The 16,845-nt window shown below is 44.0% G+C and overlaps 1 protein-coding gene across 6 annotated transcripts in view; it reads right to left on the bottom strand.

Moving 5' to 3' along the window:
- Positions 1-16,845, bottom strand: part of VPS13D (vacuolar protein sorting 13 homolog D) — a 253,975-nt gene that overhangs the window by 47,362 nt on the left and 189,768 nt on the right. The gene's annotated exons all lie outside the window — the stretch shown is intronic.

The following is a 16,845-nucleotide window of genomic DNA, read 5'->3' on the forward strand; positions in this document are numbered from 1 at the left end:
TAAAAAAGGGGGCTGGGATTGTGGCTCAGCAGTAGAGCACTCACCTAGCACACGTGGGGCCCTGGGTTCGATCCTCAGCACCACATAAAAATAAATAAATAAAACAAGGGTATTGTGTCTGACCATAACTAAAAAAATAAATATTAAAAAAAAAGACTTCTGGTCCCAAGCAATTTAGATAAGGAATAGCCAATCTGTGCTACTACAAATTTACTGGGGGAAAACATACGATGGTATAACAAAATGACCTGCAGTAAGAGTAAGAATTGGGATCCTACCACAATGAGACACCAGCCCTTTACTTTAACAACCGATTGGAATCAAAACAGGAAATATGTCAGATTATTGCTTTACGGTCTGGTATCAAAAAAAATTTTTAAGTGGTGACTAAGCACGTACCTCAGTGGTAGAGTTCTCACCTAGCATATGTGAGGCCCTAGGTTCAATCCCAAACACCACAAAAATAAAACTGATAAAATTTAAAAATGAGAGAGATCAATCTCCCTCAATTGATGCCTTCTCATCGACAGCTCCTCAGTTCCTACTGGATGCCAAGCCTCATCTGTCAAAAGTCAAAAGGAAGCAGCTGGGAAGATTAACAGGTGAGTCCCCTTTCACAGCAGCAGCAGACTCGAACTTACAGCTTCCAGTGCAAACCATCCTCCCCCACAGTCAGAGGATTTTATTTATCCTGGCATACTTTAACCAGAGAAGCTGTCTCATCCATCAAAGCTGGATAAAAAGGACATAAAACTCTGTTTTGTCACAAGGCAATTTGAAAAGGTTTAAAGTGACAGTTAATAAACCACAGGGTACTTATCTTCATCATTCAGGCATAAAAAGAGAAGGATATCAAATATATAATTAACCTTCTCAGGAAGAATCTACCAAAACAAGAGGTTTAAGTGCCAATGACCCAGGACTAACCTTTCAGAAAACTCACAGGAATGTTATTTAGATACACAGCTCATGGAAGACGCAGGACAAGCGGCCTGCCTGGGGGACCCGTATCCTGGGCCCATGTGGACCCATTTGTTCCCATCTGGGGAGGGGCGGTGCCTAGCACAGAGCAGTCAGCCCTCAGGCTTCCTGACATTAGTGACAGAAAGCTTTGCTTAGCAGAGGCTCCTGCAGCCAGCCAGGGGACACCCAATCCTTCTCTCAGCCTGAACTCCATTTCCATCGAGGGCAGTGATCACTGACCTCTCTGGAAATCCAAGCCCTACCATTCGTTATTTGTTTGCCTTTCCTTCTCCCTCACTGTCTAACTAAAGTTGATGAAAATCAACCTTAAAATTTCTTCAGGACAGTGAGAGGTGCCAGGAGATGTTGCGAAGGCAGCGCTGTGGACCGCTACATTGGGGCTTTAGTTAGAGACCCCCGCTGAGTGCCGCTGACTGGCTCCTGGGTGTTCTCTGTACTGACCCAGGAGGAGGGGGGTAAGATGACCTGTGAGAGAACTTTTCCTTCGAAAAGCTCGTTTTTTCCACCTGCTTCTTAAGTACCTCACTATAATTTTTATTTTTTTGGAGACAGGGTCTTACTACTTCAGCCTCCTGAGAAAGCAGGGTTATGGCCCATACCGGTGCCTGGCCAGTGCGTCACCTTTCTGTGGAAAGGTGCCTACACCTAAGTCAACTTACCGGGGACTTCTGTCTGAATCCCCACCTCTCTGTCTGTAAGAATATTACCTATGAAGCCAACTAGATTTATCCTTTGTTACTTGTGAGTATAAAGTAAAGCATTCAGAGATATTAGCAGGCAACTATTATAAAAGTCTTCTCCCTTGGAGATGTAGGTTTGAGAACAGAAAATTTGAGAGCATTTTGGAATCTATGATTCAATCAAAACCGTACTGATGGGAGGTGAAGTTCGACCTGACAAGGAGAGACATTTTTCAGGAACCAAACCAAAGCCAGAAAGATGACAGGTGCAGGGCCCAAAGCAGGGCCTTGATCCAGAGTATTGGACCCAGGCCACCATAAGAAAGTGGCCTCCTTTTACTGCAGGGTACTTACTTAGTCATCCTTAATTCCACATCTATCCTACCTCAGAGGGCAGCGAGACTGCACCCTCCCTGTGGCTCCCTCCTAAGCACATGCAGGAGGCAGAGGGAGGGGTTCCAGTAGCACCCATGCGGGTGAGGCTGGGAAGCATTATTTCTCCCACATCAAACAGGAGCCACGGGGTCTTGCAGGGAGTGTTCCCATCAATCCAGGACATCCTTCACCCCATCCCCCAAATTGTCTTGTGACAAATGAAGCCCAGAGGCAGATATTCAGATTATTCAGAGAGTGGAGAAAGGAATCCAGAGGTCCTGGTGGAGAGCAGGGTGTGCTCAAGTACAAGCCCGCTGTGTAGCCAGTCCACAGACCAGCAGTGTACAGAGTCCCCACTGCGCATAGGCCACAGACTCGCAACGAGAAATCAGAAGTGGCCTTTGCTAGGAGCCACAAGCATATATACGATGTATGGCACCTTTGGTTGTAAAGTGACGCCAGCTAGCCACTGAGATGATTATGTTAAAATTTACATTCATATGCAAACTGGACTCCCGCTGTTCACCTTGGCCTGCTACCGGACTCAAGTTACGGGACTTTACGGGACTGCTGGAGAGTTCCCATTGGTTGGGGAAGGATAGTAGGAGGGAATTCCGGAGGAGGTGGGAGGAGACGGGGGGGTTCCGGTCGGCGCGCGGTTCCGGTCGGACACCCTCGTGGGAGGACCGGTTTTGGACTTGCTGGCGCTGAGAGTGTTAGCGGCTTTTTCAAAATAAAGTTTTGTTCCTGCTTGATTGGCTCGTGATTCTGTGCCCAGCCAAGACTGCGGCATTTGGTGGCCCGTACGGGGAACGCCTGAAGCTTAGAGGTGAGTAAATTGCTCGCCCCTGAGGGAAGGCGACAGGATGGATGACCTTCTCAGAAAACAATGTGTTCTTGTTTTGATTTATTTTGTTTTCATTTCGAGCTCCCTAGCCCTAGAATTTTCTCAGGCGAACTGGAAAAAATGGTTGGCTCAAGGTTTGAAGTTATTCAGCCCTGAGAAAGAGAAAATTGATACAACCATTGTCTGCTCCGTCTTTGTTTCATTCTGCTTCGGCTTTGTTTTATCCTACCTTATTGGGTTAGGTTATAGTAGATTAGAATCCAATAAAAAACAAACCGAAAAACTGTTAAGTAAATTGTTAGAGGTCCAGACTATGGTAGAAAAAACGCTAGGTCAAGCAAAAGAGAAGGTCTCTCAAGCTAGTCAGACAGAGGAGAATTTAAAGAAAGCAAGCTTAGAGGACAAGCAGCCATCAGGTGGAGAATTACAACAGGAGGTTGCTACCAACTCCGTTCTATCACCAGAGGGCGTAACTCAGCCAACAGCTCCATCTACCGCTGAGCGGCCCTCAACTACCGTAGTTGATGGACGGAATTCTGAGGCAGGACCCCAAAGATTAGCATGCCCTGTACTTGAGCAGGCAGGAGGGCAACGAATTCACCGTGCTTTAGATTTCAAAACAATAAAGCAATTAAAGGAGGCTGTAACGACCTATGGGCCGCAAGCTCCCTTCACAATAAGCATGGTTGAATCTGTTACCAACTTGGACATGACACCAGCAGATTGGGCTAACATGTGTCGATCTGTGCTAAACGGAGGACAATATTTGTTATGGAAGGTTGCCAATGAGGAATTTTGCATGGAGACAGCTAGGCGAAATGCAGAAGCTGGGTACCCTCAAAGAAATATGGACATGCTTTTGGGGAAGGGACCTTATGAGGGTCAAAGACAACAAATTGAATATGACCCTGGTGTGTACGCACAAATTGCTGTAGATGCAGTTAGGGCATGGAAAACTTTACAGGGGCATGGAGACTTACAAGGTCAATTATCTAAGGTAATACAAGGAACTAATGAACCTTATGCTGAATTTGTAGATAGACTTATTCAGTCAGCCTCTAGGATATTTGGAAATACAGAACAGGTAATGCCATTTATAAAACAACTGGCTTATGACCAAGCAAATCGTTGCTGCAGAGAGGTCATTAGACCATGGAGACATGAGGATTTAAACACATATATTAAATTATGTAGAGACATTAATGAACAGGGGCAAGTCTTAGCAGCAGTACAACAGGCTTTAGATGCCAGGCCAAGAACATGCTATAATTGTAATCAAACAGGACATTTTAAAAGGAGTTGCCCCATAAGAGGAGGGTTTAACAAAGCTGGATATCAAAGGAATAGAATACCAGGTATTTGCCCACGATGCCGTAGAGGGAGACATTGGGCTAATGAATGCCGTTCTCAAACCACCATAGAGGGTATTCCGTTATCAAAAAACGGACAAGGACCAAGTGTTTACCCACGATATCGTGGAGAAAGGTATCAAGCTCCATTGCCAAAAAACGGACTAGAGGGCCCAATGCCCCGGGGCCCCAAACCACAAATATATGGGGCAATGGAGGAACCCAACAGCCCCATCAAGGTAGTGCCCAGGACGCATTATCCATTAAATCCCTCATCAGACAAACTAGAGGGAGCGCAGGGCTGGACATCTGCGCCTCTGCCAGAGCAGTACTAACCCCAGAGATGGGAATTCAAATCATTCCCACAGGAGTAAAAGGACCTCTTCCCCAGGGAACAGTAGGCTTATTATTGGGACGCAGTTCTTCTACACTAAAAGGACTTATGATAAGTCCTGGGGTAATTGATCCCGATTATGAAGGTGAAATAAAAATTATAGCTAGTTCTCCAAGAGGTATATCAGTAATTTCACCAGGAGATAGAATAGCACAGTTATTAATAATACCCAGCCTGCATGATAAATTTTCCAGTTGTAATGTAGAAAGAGGTTCCAAGGGATTAGGCTCCACAGGTGTAGATTGGGCTATGCTGTCTTTAAATTTAGATTCTCGCCCAATGCTAAAATTAAAAATTCAAGGACATGACTTTAATGGGCTGCTGGACACAGGAGCTGACCTCAGCATCATATCTCGTCAAGAATGGCCAAAACATTGGCCATTACAACAAGCCACTCAAACGCTTCGAGGCCTAGGAGTGGCAACAAATCCCCATAGAAGTGCTATGGTATTAGATTGGAGGGATCCTGAAGGATGTGAAGGAACTATACAGCCCTATGTATTGGATCATCTTCCTGTAAATTTATGGGGACGAGATGTCCTAGATCAATTAGGATTGACATTAACAAATAACATCAATCCTAACGCGCCCACTACTAGGGCTAAACAAGGCTTTAGGAAAGAAAAAAGATTAAGAGAACAAGAACAAGGTATGACAGCACCTATTCAAATAGATCAAGAAATAAATAGACATGAATTGGGTTTTCAGAAAGGGCCACTGAGACAATCAAAATTACTTGGAAATCAGAAAGACCAGTGTGGGTTCCTCAGTGGCCCTTGACTAAAGAAAAGATACAAGTAGCCCATGACTTGGTCAGACAACAGTTAGCGGAAGGACATATACAACCTTCCGTATCCCCCTATAATACTCCCATTTTTGTCATTAAAAAGAAATCTGGTAAATGGAGATTATTACAAGATTTAAGAGCCATTAATAATGAGATGGTTATTATGGGACCTGCTCAATCAGGGATTCCTCAATTGTCTGCTTTACCAAAAACCTGGCATGTTTTAGTTATAGATATTAAAGATTGTTTCTTTTCAATTCCAATTCATCCCGAGGATAGTCCACATTTTGCATTTACTATCCCTGCACTGAATCATGAAGGTCCTGATCAGAGATATGAATGGAAAGTACTCCCTCAAGGGATGGCTAACAGCCCAACTATGTGTCAAATTTATGTTAATAAAGCAATCCAGCCACTTAGAAACCAAAATCCTGAACTACAAATATTTCACTATATGGATGATGTGTTACTGGCACATAAAGATAAAAACACATTACTAGAATGTTATGCCACACTTACAAATTTATTGAAAAATTATAATCTAGAGATAGCAATAGATAAAGTACAATTAAATCTTCCAATTAATTATTTAGGAGTTCTATTATCCTCAACCATGGTCCGTCCACCAAAAATTCAAATACGAGTAGATCAACTCAAATCACTTAATGACTTTCAAAAGTTATTGGGAGACATAAATTGGATAAGGCCTTATCTAGGCATACCAACAGGAGAGTTAGGACCTTTATTTGATATTCTAAAAGGTCCATCAGATCCAAATTCACCCCGCATGTTAACGCCTGAAGCAAGAAAAGTATTAAAAATCATTGAAACATATATGGAAAATATGCATTTGGATAGAATTGATATAAGTTTGCCTTTATTATTTATTGTACTACCAACAAAAAATATTCCTACAGGAGTATTTTGGCAAGAAGGTCCATTATTGTGGATACATTTATCTTATTCCCCTAACACTATTCTTACTAGATATCCTGAGGCTGTAGGACAATTAATACTCAAAGGAATAAAAGCAGCTAAGGGAGTGTTTGGGATTTCTCCCAATAAAATTATTACTCCATATACTATGGATCAAATTGATGAGTTAGCTAATGAGTTAAATACTTGGGCAATAATCCTGTGTAAAACTAGTGTTTCATTTGATAATCACTTACCATCTAATCCTTTGTTGTCTTTTTGGTCTAAGCATCCTGTAGTTTTTCCAAAAATGACAAGAAAAACCCCTATCATAAATGCTCCAAATATATTCACTGATGGGTCAAACAATGGTACAGCAGCAGTAGTTACTCCTGATCAAACTTTTACATTTTTAGTACCCAAACAATCAGCTCAAAAGGTAGAGCTTAATGCAGTATTACAAGCTTTTATGATGTTTAAAGATTCTGTATTTAATTTATTTTCTGATAGTCAGTATGTAGTTAATGCTATTAATTCCCTTGAAGATGCTGGTAGGATTTCCCCTTCCTCTACTGTTTTCTCTTTGTTTTCCGCTATACAAAGTCTAATCTGGGACCGAAAAGATCCATTCTTCATAGGTCATATCAGGGCACATACAGGATTGCCTGGAGCCCTTAGTATGGGCAATGAACTAGCAGATAAATCTACACATGACATACATATTTTCTCCACAATAGAAGAAGCTATAAATTTTCATAAAAGGTTCCATGTCAATGCTAATACTTTACAAAAGCGTTTTAAAATAACTAAAGAACAGGCCAGACATATAATAAAACAATGTCAAAATTGTGTGACATTTTTACCACAAGTTAATCTTGGAGTCAATCCTAGAGGACTAATACCTAACCATATTTGGCAGATGGACGTCACACACTTGCCAGAATTTGGAAAATTAAAATATTTACATGTTACAGTTGATACCTCTTCCGGATTTTTGATGGGCTCCCTTCATGCCGGAGAAAAAACTAAAGATGTTATAGCTCATTGCTTACAAAATTTTGCCACTGTGGGCGTTCCAAAACAGTTAAAAACGGACAACGGTCCTGGTTATACTTCCTCCTCTTTTAAACAATTTTGCTCATCATTTGGTATTACTCACATAACAGGAATTCCATACAATCCACAAGGACAAGGCATAGTTGAAAGAGCTCATCAAACTATTAAAATGTACTTATTAAAACAAAAGGAGGGAATTGGAAAGGGGTATATATCCCCCAAAGATAAACTTAAAATAACCCTTTTTACTCTAAACTTTTTAAATTTAGATTCATCGGGACTTAGTGCTGCGGAAAGACACTTGTACCCCAAAAATGTACATAAGCCTAAGGTACTTTGGAAAGATATTCTAACAGGACAATGGAAAGGCCCGGATCCAGTGATAGTCTGGAATCGGGGCGCTGTCTGTGTTTTCCCACAGGATGAACAGCAACCGATTTGGATTCCAGAGAGATTAACTAAAACAATTTCTACAGAAAAAGAAGATGATTTGACTCAAATCCATAACAGCTGACATCCAGAGCTCCAGCTTGGCTATTCTTACATCTGCGACAGTGATTAACCAAGGTTTTTTTTTTCAGTATCTATTTTATTATTGCATTTTTCCACATCATAAAGTTCTATTTTATTTTTGAGCTCATACAAACCTAGGTTAATGTTTTTCTGATCAGTTTTATTTTTTGACTGTGTTTTATTTTTTATTTATTTATTTATTTATTTATTTATTTATTTTTTTTTTGACTGTGGAGTTTTTAAACATTGCAATGGAGATTTCACCTAAGTATAGTTACAAGGCCTTTATTTACTATTGTCTTATGTGTTGTATGTTGTGTGCACACTTCTGTTTTGTGTTGTATGTCTGTATGTGTGTATGTCCATATTTCTTATATGAGGAGCGCTCATGAAAAAATGGATCCGAATTTTTTCTTTATTCACGTGATTTATATGGTTTAATTTAAATTAGGTGAACAGCTGTTTATGATTGTTGTTAAAGATGGTTAACAGATCTGTTTGTTTACTAATTTAAATTTGGTAAACGGCTGTTAAGGATTGTTTTTAAAGGAGTTTAACAGATCTGTTTGTTTACTTTCACCTTTTCTTTTTATTATATTTAATAATTCTGTTCAGGATAATGTCTCTTTACCATCATTGCCAGAATTTCCATCTCCATCCCAATTCCAGTGAAGACTGAGATAAAACCAAACTACAGCTTCTATGATAGCTATCACAGTAAACTGTATAAACTGATGCATCAATGAATATAACTCAACAAGTAATGCTATCAAGGACTTGATTTACTTTGGGAGGATATGGACATATTGATAGACTCCTCCAATTTGAACTGCTTGCAGAACTTGCCTGGACTATATATCAGTTGCATACATTGTGAAATATCATCTGGTGCACCGAATTGTGGTACTGCTGGCATATTTTTGCTGATGGTGTCACCAGTGATGCAATTTCCTTGCCAGCTCACCCCATGTTTATTGTGGTAATACTGGCATATCTTTGCTGATGGTGTCACCAGTGACGCAATTTTTCCAAAGGAGCCGTCAATTGGCTTGGTGTCGTGGCATTTCTGTATCCTCCTCCCTTCTACTAGTGATGGTCTAATTTGGGGGCCAACAGAGGTGAGGCAAAGAACCTCACCCCCCCACTGGCACCAAGGCTAAATTTGGGGGCCAACAGAGGTGAGGCAAGAACCTCACCCCCCCACTGGTGCATAGGCCTATCCACAAGCATGGCTGAATGCTGGACCGGTAGTCAGCGACGGGTTGCTCTGATTACAGTGGATTCAACCTAAGACAGGAAGCTGACGCCTAAAGGTCAGTTCTCCCATGACGGGTAAGAACCATATGTTAAATTGGACAACCTACCAGGCACGGTCCCTAGCCACATTGCTTGTTGCTTAATTAAACAGAAGGGGGCAGATGCTAGGAGCCACAAGCATATATACGATGTATGGCACCTTTGGTTGTAAAGTGACGCCAGCTAGCCACTGAGATGATTATGTTAAAATTTACATTCATATGCAAACTGGACTCCCGCTGTTCACCTTGGCCTGCTACCGGACTCAAGTTACGGGACTTTACGGGACTGCTGGAGAGTTCCCATTGGTTGGGGAAGGATAGTAGGAGGGAATTCCGGAGGAGGTGGGAGGAGACGGGGGGGTTCCGGTCGGCGCGCGGTTCCGGTCGGACACCCTCGTGGGAGGACCGGTTTTGGACTTGCTGGCGCTGAGAGTGTTAGCGGCTTTTTCAAAATAAAGTTTTGTTCCTGCTTGATTGGCTCGTGATTCTGTGCCCAGCCAAGACTGCGGCAGGCCTTGCCACCTGCCTTCAAGCCCAGAGGCAGGTACATGGTGTCACAGAAAGAGAATCACACCTGAATTTGAATTCTGACTATGACACTTAATAGCTGTTAGCTTCCATTTCCTTGTCTTCAAAACAGGAATCAAAATGTTACCTTCAAGGATGCCGCAGAGCTGGATAATGTGTGTAAAGCCCTCCGCACAGATGATATATAACAGACATTCAATAAAGCAGCACCAAGTTGCCTGAACCTCTGAGAAACAGGACAACTGGACTCTGCAGGGCTGGGGTGGCGTCTGGCTTGGGGCTCCTCCAGGGGTGGAAGCTGTCTGCCTGCAGAGGGGCCAAAGGCACCAGGGCAAGGAGTGTGCACTTACGCAGGATGGGAAAGTGACTGGCAGCTGGAAGGTGATTTATAGATAATCTGTCACCTGCTGGCCATAAACAATACCTGTATCCCAGAAGGGCATTTGTAGAGGGTTAAGTTAATCAAATTCACTTTGTAACAAGTTCAAGTTCACAAAATACTTTAGGCCTGGCGTGAACATTGTACTAGCCAAGATGAAAGGCTCCAAGGAACAGAATGTCCTTCAGAAAGCTTGCCGCTGCTCTTGCAAAGACCACGACTCCCCCTTCTTTTGCTGAAGGAAGCGTCGATACTTGCTGCCCTTAGGAATTCTGGCCACAGTCCAAAGTCATTCATTTCTATAAGGCACTATTTTCAGCAAGAGGGTAAAGACCTCAGAAGTACTTGAAGAGGCCAGTTCTCCTGAATAGCTGAAACACCGTGGGTCAACACCCAACCTTCCAAAAACAATCCCATTATCCATTCAAAGAGAGACACTGCAAATTAGCCTGGGTTTGGGGCCTGGCTCTGAACAATTGGTATTATAAAACCAAAATTCAAGTAGATGCTGGAATGGTGTAAGGAAAAAAAAGAATCACACTGTGTCCTTCTGTTCTGTCGTGTCCGTCTTCCTGACCCTTTTATGCTACTCAGCAAGCACAGAATGCCAATGGTACTTGGCCAGTGTAACAGGAGCTGAGCTGGAGCTTCTCCCCTTCTCCTGGGCTCTTCTTTCACAGTTATTTACTTAATGGAAATTTCCTCTTTAATATCACTGCCCCACTTAGTAAATGCTGGTGACAGTATCTTCCTCGTCACCAGAGCAGATGGTGAGCATGTATCACAGGAAAAGAGAAGTGACAGGACTCTAGCACAAGGTACAAGTCTTATATTTGTCCAAGTGCAAAGCTGAACAGCTGCAAGTCAGCTACCAGCACAGCTCTGATTCCACCGGCCTGGCCTATGAGAAGCCTCACTGGAGCACGGACCACCAGAAAACTCACACATGCCATGCCTGTCAGTCAAGCTGCTGGGATGGCAGTGAACAGGCAGGAGCCTGCTGACTGGGGGTCCTGGTGAGAGCCACAACTTGCTTCAACCTCAGTTTATCATTTGCAAAATGCTTTCTTCTCCAGCAGGCTGCTTTGGAAGGTTCAGGAGGTAATGAAGGCAGATGCCTGGCATGCTGTCTGGCCATCCATTTCTACAAGTTCCTCAGCGGCAGTTTGGGACCTTAGACATAACATTATTTTCAAGTTCGCAGGTAGTGAGCAAGAAAACCTGAATCATAAGACCTAAGTCGCTTCAAAACCAAGGTCTTCACCATTTCCTTCTGTTTTTCTTTTTCCCTTGTGTTGATACAATTAAAATATCCACAATTAAAAATTATTCCAACTGTGCATTTTGTCTTAATATTGAAGAGCTCTTTCAGAATTCTTATTAATAGGGAAGAATTAAAGGAAAATGTGGTCCAAAACCCAGTAATGATCTCTGATTGGAAACCAAACAACTAGTCCTTGCTTGGTCAAATGGTGAAGGAGTCTGAGGAATAGAAAAGAGCATTGAGAGAAACAGGCGTGGAGAGAGCTAGGGTTTGGCTTCCAGAGGCAACTTAGAGTTCGAGTGGGTTGTCTATTTTCAGTTCTACCTGTTTGTGAAGTATGTAGAGTTCTTGAGGCAAAGAACCCAGAAAGGGGGGTCTGAATAAGAACATAAGACATTTTAAAGCTGAGACTGACATTCTGCTTCCTCAATATCCCTAAATCAATGATCTTGCTTCCCCCCCTCCCCTGCTGCCCTATTGGTCTCTGGAGATCTAGGGACCCTCCTGCCCTGGGACATGTACATGTTGCCATTTCACACATAAACACTTACCAGGACCCACGTCCTTTTCAGTTAAGGAACAAAGTTATCCACAGATAGTCACAGACACCTGTCATTATCTCAGCACACAATGTCTAAATGCCACAACCAAGTCCAGCCTCAGGACTGTCCCATGGCCTTAACCAGCCCGAGACACACCTGCTGGAGGGGCAAGTCTCTCTTGCCCTTCTGCAACTGTGACCCAGTTATGAACTCACATGCTGTCTCAGATTAATCTGGAAGCTCAGAGTGGTTTAAAGCACTTCCACATAGGATTTTTTCTTTAAAACTGACTGGCAGAGTTTCCTGAGACTAAAGCACGTAGGTAAAGACAACACACACAGACTCGAGAAGTCTGATGTTCAACAGAGACAAGCGTCACGACTAACCAAGTCCTAGTTGTGTTTTCTATACCAATTTTAAGAATTACATGGACAAGATACATCTTTAAACTCAGCTGTGCAGGGAACTGTGCCCTTCCACTTGGCTGTTCATCAGCTGTACTCACTGTAGGATTTTTTTTTAATTTAGTTTTTAGTTGTAGATGGACATAATATTTTTAATTTTTATATGGTGCTGAGGATCTAACTCAGTGCCTCGCATGTGAGGCAAGCGCTCTACCGCTGAGCCCCAGCTCCAGCCCCTCACTGTGGGCTTTTGTGAAAGAAGTGTAAACAGTTTCACTGAGGATGCCAGGCCCCACTTACCCATTGCTGAGAACCCCCAGAAGCGCTCAGAGGGAAGTGTGAAGGGGCCAGTTAGTGCTGGCCAGGAAAGAGGCCTCTGACCCCAGGAGAGAGATCCAGTTTGCCATTCTCACAGGATTTCCAATGTGATGAGTGGCTCACGCCTCAGCACTGAACCCGGAGACAGTCAGGATGTGAGGAAAAGTCCCCTTTGTGGTGGTCACCAATAATGGCCATCCAGCAGATAAATTATTTCCACTCTAGGGAAGCACACAGGCTTTGCAAATCAGAGTCCAGAGGTCACCTCTGTTACTAGTATCAGCGGGGTGGACATGAGCAGAGCATACGTCTTGATCCATGAGACAAGAGAACTAGACCAACAGTCACCCAATGAGACCTCAGCTAGAAAAGCAGTCAGATGAGGCCCTCGGCCACAGCTTAAGCAGGTGCTGCCCATCCGGGCCTTCCTTCCACCGTCCCCACCCCTTCTGACTGAATCCTGCATGTCTCTTCCTGAGCACAGGAATCACCTATGCCCATTCTGGAACAGAGGAAAGACCAACATGTCAATTATAAATAGACTAACATCTCAAAAACAGAAATTCAGAAACAAAATGGAACATTCCTCAATAGAAAAGAAGCAAGCTCATCTCTGTTCCAGTCACAAAGACTCCATTCTTGTGAAGTACTTTGTGTTTCAAAAGAATATTCTCTTTAATGCCAACTGCCTTGGAAGCAGGGAGGTGGGTGATGTCACTGAGAACAATCACGGATGCAGGCACCAGTAGAGGCTGAACTTCTTGCTGCCAAAGTCACAGAGGCTTCAAGGGTCTGAAATAACTTTATGTGTTTTTAGGAAGAAATCTGTCCCCAACCGTTTCTTTAACTAAAATCAAACTGAGCATGCGGTGGGGTGGGACAGCACGCTCCCAGCTGCTGAAGTGACAGGGTCACTTTTGGAATCACACATGGTGGCTGACAGTGCTGCCAGGCTGGTTCCGCCAGCATCTGCAACAAGGTTCGACAGCTGCGACCTCACACCTTCCAGGAAGAAAGGCAAGTGTTACCGCCATTTTACAGATGAAACTGCAAAGATCGTGACTGTCTCTAACGAACATCCGCTAAGCACCTACTGCACTCATCAGGGAGTAACCTACCGAGTGACCACAACCACGACTTTTGTTATCACCTCTGCAGGAAAATCCCTTCCTAAATGCCAGGGAAGACCCTACGAGACCCTGGGCATGCATCTTTCCCCTCCCAAGTAGAGGAGCTGACGAAGGCAGGCAGCCGACGGAGTATACAAATGACAAAGTTTCTGAAAAATTACTTACAAATCACTGGACAAGACAAAGGAGTCAGGCTCCAGTCCCCTCCCTTGACCCATATCTCTGACTGGACGCCCTCCTGGCTTCCTCCACCCAGACCTTCCTGTGGGCCTTGCAGCTGAGGAGCCAGTTCCTTCTTCCCCAAAAGAAACAAGAGGCTCAGCGAATGTGCATCACAAGGACCGCCCTGAGCCACACCAGAGCGCGTTGCTGGTTCGTGCTGTTTGTGCTGGGAGGAAAGATGTGGGGTGGGGACCGGGACCAGTGATTTCAAGCGCTCCTGCCTGCAGACAAGAGGTCTGCTCTCCTCCCCAGTGTCACACAGGGTAAGTTTCCTGCAGATGTGCAACACCAAAGCTACGAGATTCGCTTGGATGGTCTCATCAGGCAAATCTAAGTCCAGAAAGGAGCTGGCGTTCTGATAAGCACTGTTTTATGTCCATGGAGCTGACACATGGAGGGATGAATGTACAGGGAGGAGATCGAGGTGGGAGTGAACAGGCAACCAACAGCGTCCTGGGGTGAAGAGACATCCTGAAAGTCCACCCAGGCTGTCCTCATTCCCCTTCCGTCCATCTCTGCCAACCTTTGCTTTTCCCAACATCCTGGAACCATTAAGAGTAATACATCATCCGCAGGGGAAAGTAAGCTATTTCTAATAACCAACTAACTTGTTATGGGGCAAGCAGACTAGGGCCTGGGTTTGGGGAAGCCAGGTGTCCGGAGCCTACTCTCACCTCCAGGCAGCATCAGGGAGTCACACACAAGCAAGCATTAGGGTCTAGGCAAGGACACTGCCTGGGAGCTGGTCTTCAGCACCAGACAGAACACAAAATCGAACCCATCCTTGGGGTGGAAGCAGGAGGGCAGATCTAAGGTACTCAAGTCCTGTCTTGTTTCTCCAGAGACCAGCTTGATCCCAGGCTCAAATGAAAGACTCCAAGAAGATTCTTCTAGGAGTCAAATGTTCCCACCTTTCAGATGAGTATACAAAGCAAAGTTATAATTTTAGTTATTTGCTACTAGCTCCTCAGAAACCTCTGGCCTTTGGTCGGGGCGGCCTTCGTAGGCATTCATACCTCTGCTGTCCTCCAGCCCCACGGCAGGTGATGTGGGAGAGGACACTTAGAAGCACACCCATGTACTTCCTGCAGATCGGGTGTTTTGAAGCCCTTTCTGGTTATCAGATTTCTGCAAAGTCCCAGGAGGAGGAAGAACCTGCCATCCATTTAACTCTGCAGCTGCCTTTTCCAAAGGCCACTGCAGGGGCCTGTTCCGATGCCTTTGTGTGTCTTTTAAAATAAATCTTCGATTACCAGAAAGGTAGGAAAGCAGAGGCTCTGGTTCAATGTACTTTTCACTTACAAGAGAGTGAACTAACCCTGCTTCACAAAAGACCACCCCCACCCACCACCACCTATCAGAGCTGACTCTCCAGGATGGAGTGTCCTCAAGACCTCCATTTCAATGTCAGGAGTTGAGGCTGATATATCCTCTGCAGCCAGCCCCATCCTTCTATTGTCAGCCCTCAGGATGAAGGACGGTTTTGAGCCTTCTTGAAATACCTGTCCCTCTGGGAAAGGCCCGTTGTTAATACCCTACATGGCCAAGGAAAGCTCTGAAAACAGGTTCTGCAGGGCAGGTATGCTGGGGTGGAGGGGAGGATCAAAGCACCGCACACCTGAAGGTAGAAGGAAAGAAGAAAGTAAATCTTTCTGGAGAAACGTATCAGGCAGAACCTCTGATTTTTTTCCTCTACAATGTCCAGCCCTCAACACTAGTTACCAAGTATGAACAGAAATAATTCTAAATGACTGGAAACTAAGCAGGGAGGGACCCAGACAAGACCACTCACATACGTAGTGTGATCACTATCTTTAAAAATGAGCTAAAAGATGGATAATTTCATCAGAAGGTTGCAACTGAGATTCTAACAGACCACAGAGTAGACAGAGCACCAAAGAGGACTAGCAAAGTGGGGAACGAGGTGGCAGGTCAGCCAGGGAAGGCTGAAGAAAACCAGGAAGGGGTGCAGAAGAGAGCTGAGGGGCCCGCATGAGGCGGAGCAGCAAGGCCAAGTGCTGAGTAACTGGAGTCACAGAAGGAAAAGAAAGAGAGGAGGCCCAGGCCCAAAGTCAGTGGCCAAGAACTTGCCAAAAGTATCAAGACATTAAGCTTCAAACTTAGTAAGTTTTATAAATCCCACATGGAAGAATGATGTTGGAACACATTACTATTAAAAACTTACTAAAGACAAAGAATAAACCTTCTAAGAGCAATCAAAGGAGAAAAGGTGCATTACCTAGAGCTGTTTCAAGAGAAATGCACTAACAACAATGGAAAGAGGCCACTTAAAGGGTCAAAGAAATCTGCCAATCTAGAGTTCGAAACTTAGTCAAAACGTCTTTCAAAGATACAGGTGAATCTGGGTACGGTGGCACACACCTAAAATCTCAGCGACTTGAGAGGCTGAAGCAGAAGGACTGCAAGTTTGAGGCCAGCCTCAACAACTCAGAGGGACCCCATCTCAAAATAAAAAATAAAAGTGCTGGGGATCTAGTTCAGAAGTAGAACATCCTCCCTGGGTTCAATCCCCAGCACCCTCCGACCCCAGCAAATCTGAGAAGATTCGCCACCAGAATTTCTCTAGCAGAAGGATGGAGGCATGGATATGGAAAAAAAGCATGAATGACCCCCACCAGGACAAATCTACACTGAAGTGAGCATGGGTCATGTGAAAGAAAAGTTAATGGTTTGTGAGGTTAAACATAGGTGAGATTCAAATATATGACAACAGAAAAAGATAGGAGGGGGCAGACGGAGGTAGAATTATAACTTGCAATTGTCTGGGAAGCTTAAATAAAAGAAAGAAAAGAAAGATGCGGAGATAAATACTCTATGACCAGGCAACTCTGACCTGCTC

This window comes from Spermophilus citellus, assembly GCF_964194105.1.
Source record: "Spermophilus citellus genome assembly, chromosome: 9".
Taxonomy (NCBI): domain Eukaryota; kingdom Metazoa; phylum Chordata; class Mammalia; order Rodentia; family Sciuridae; genus Spermophilus; species Spermophilus citellus.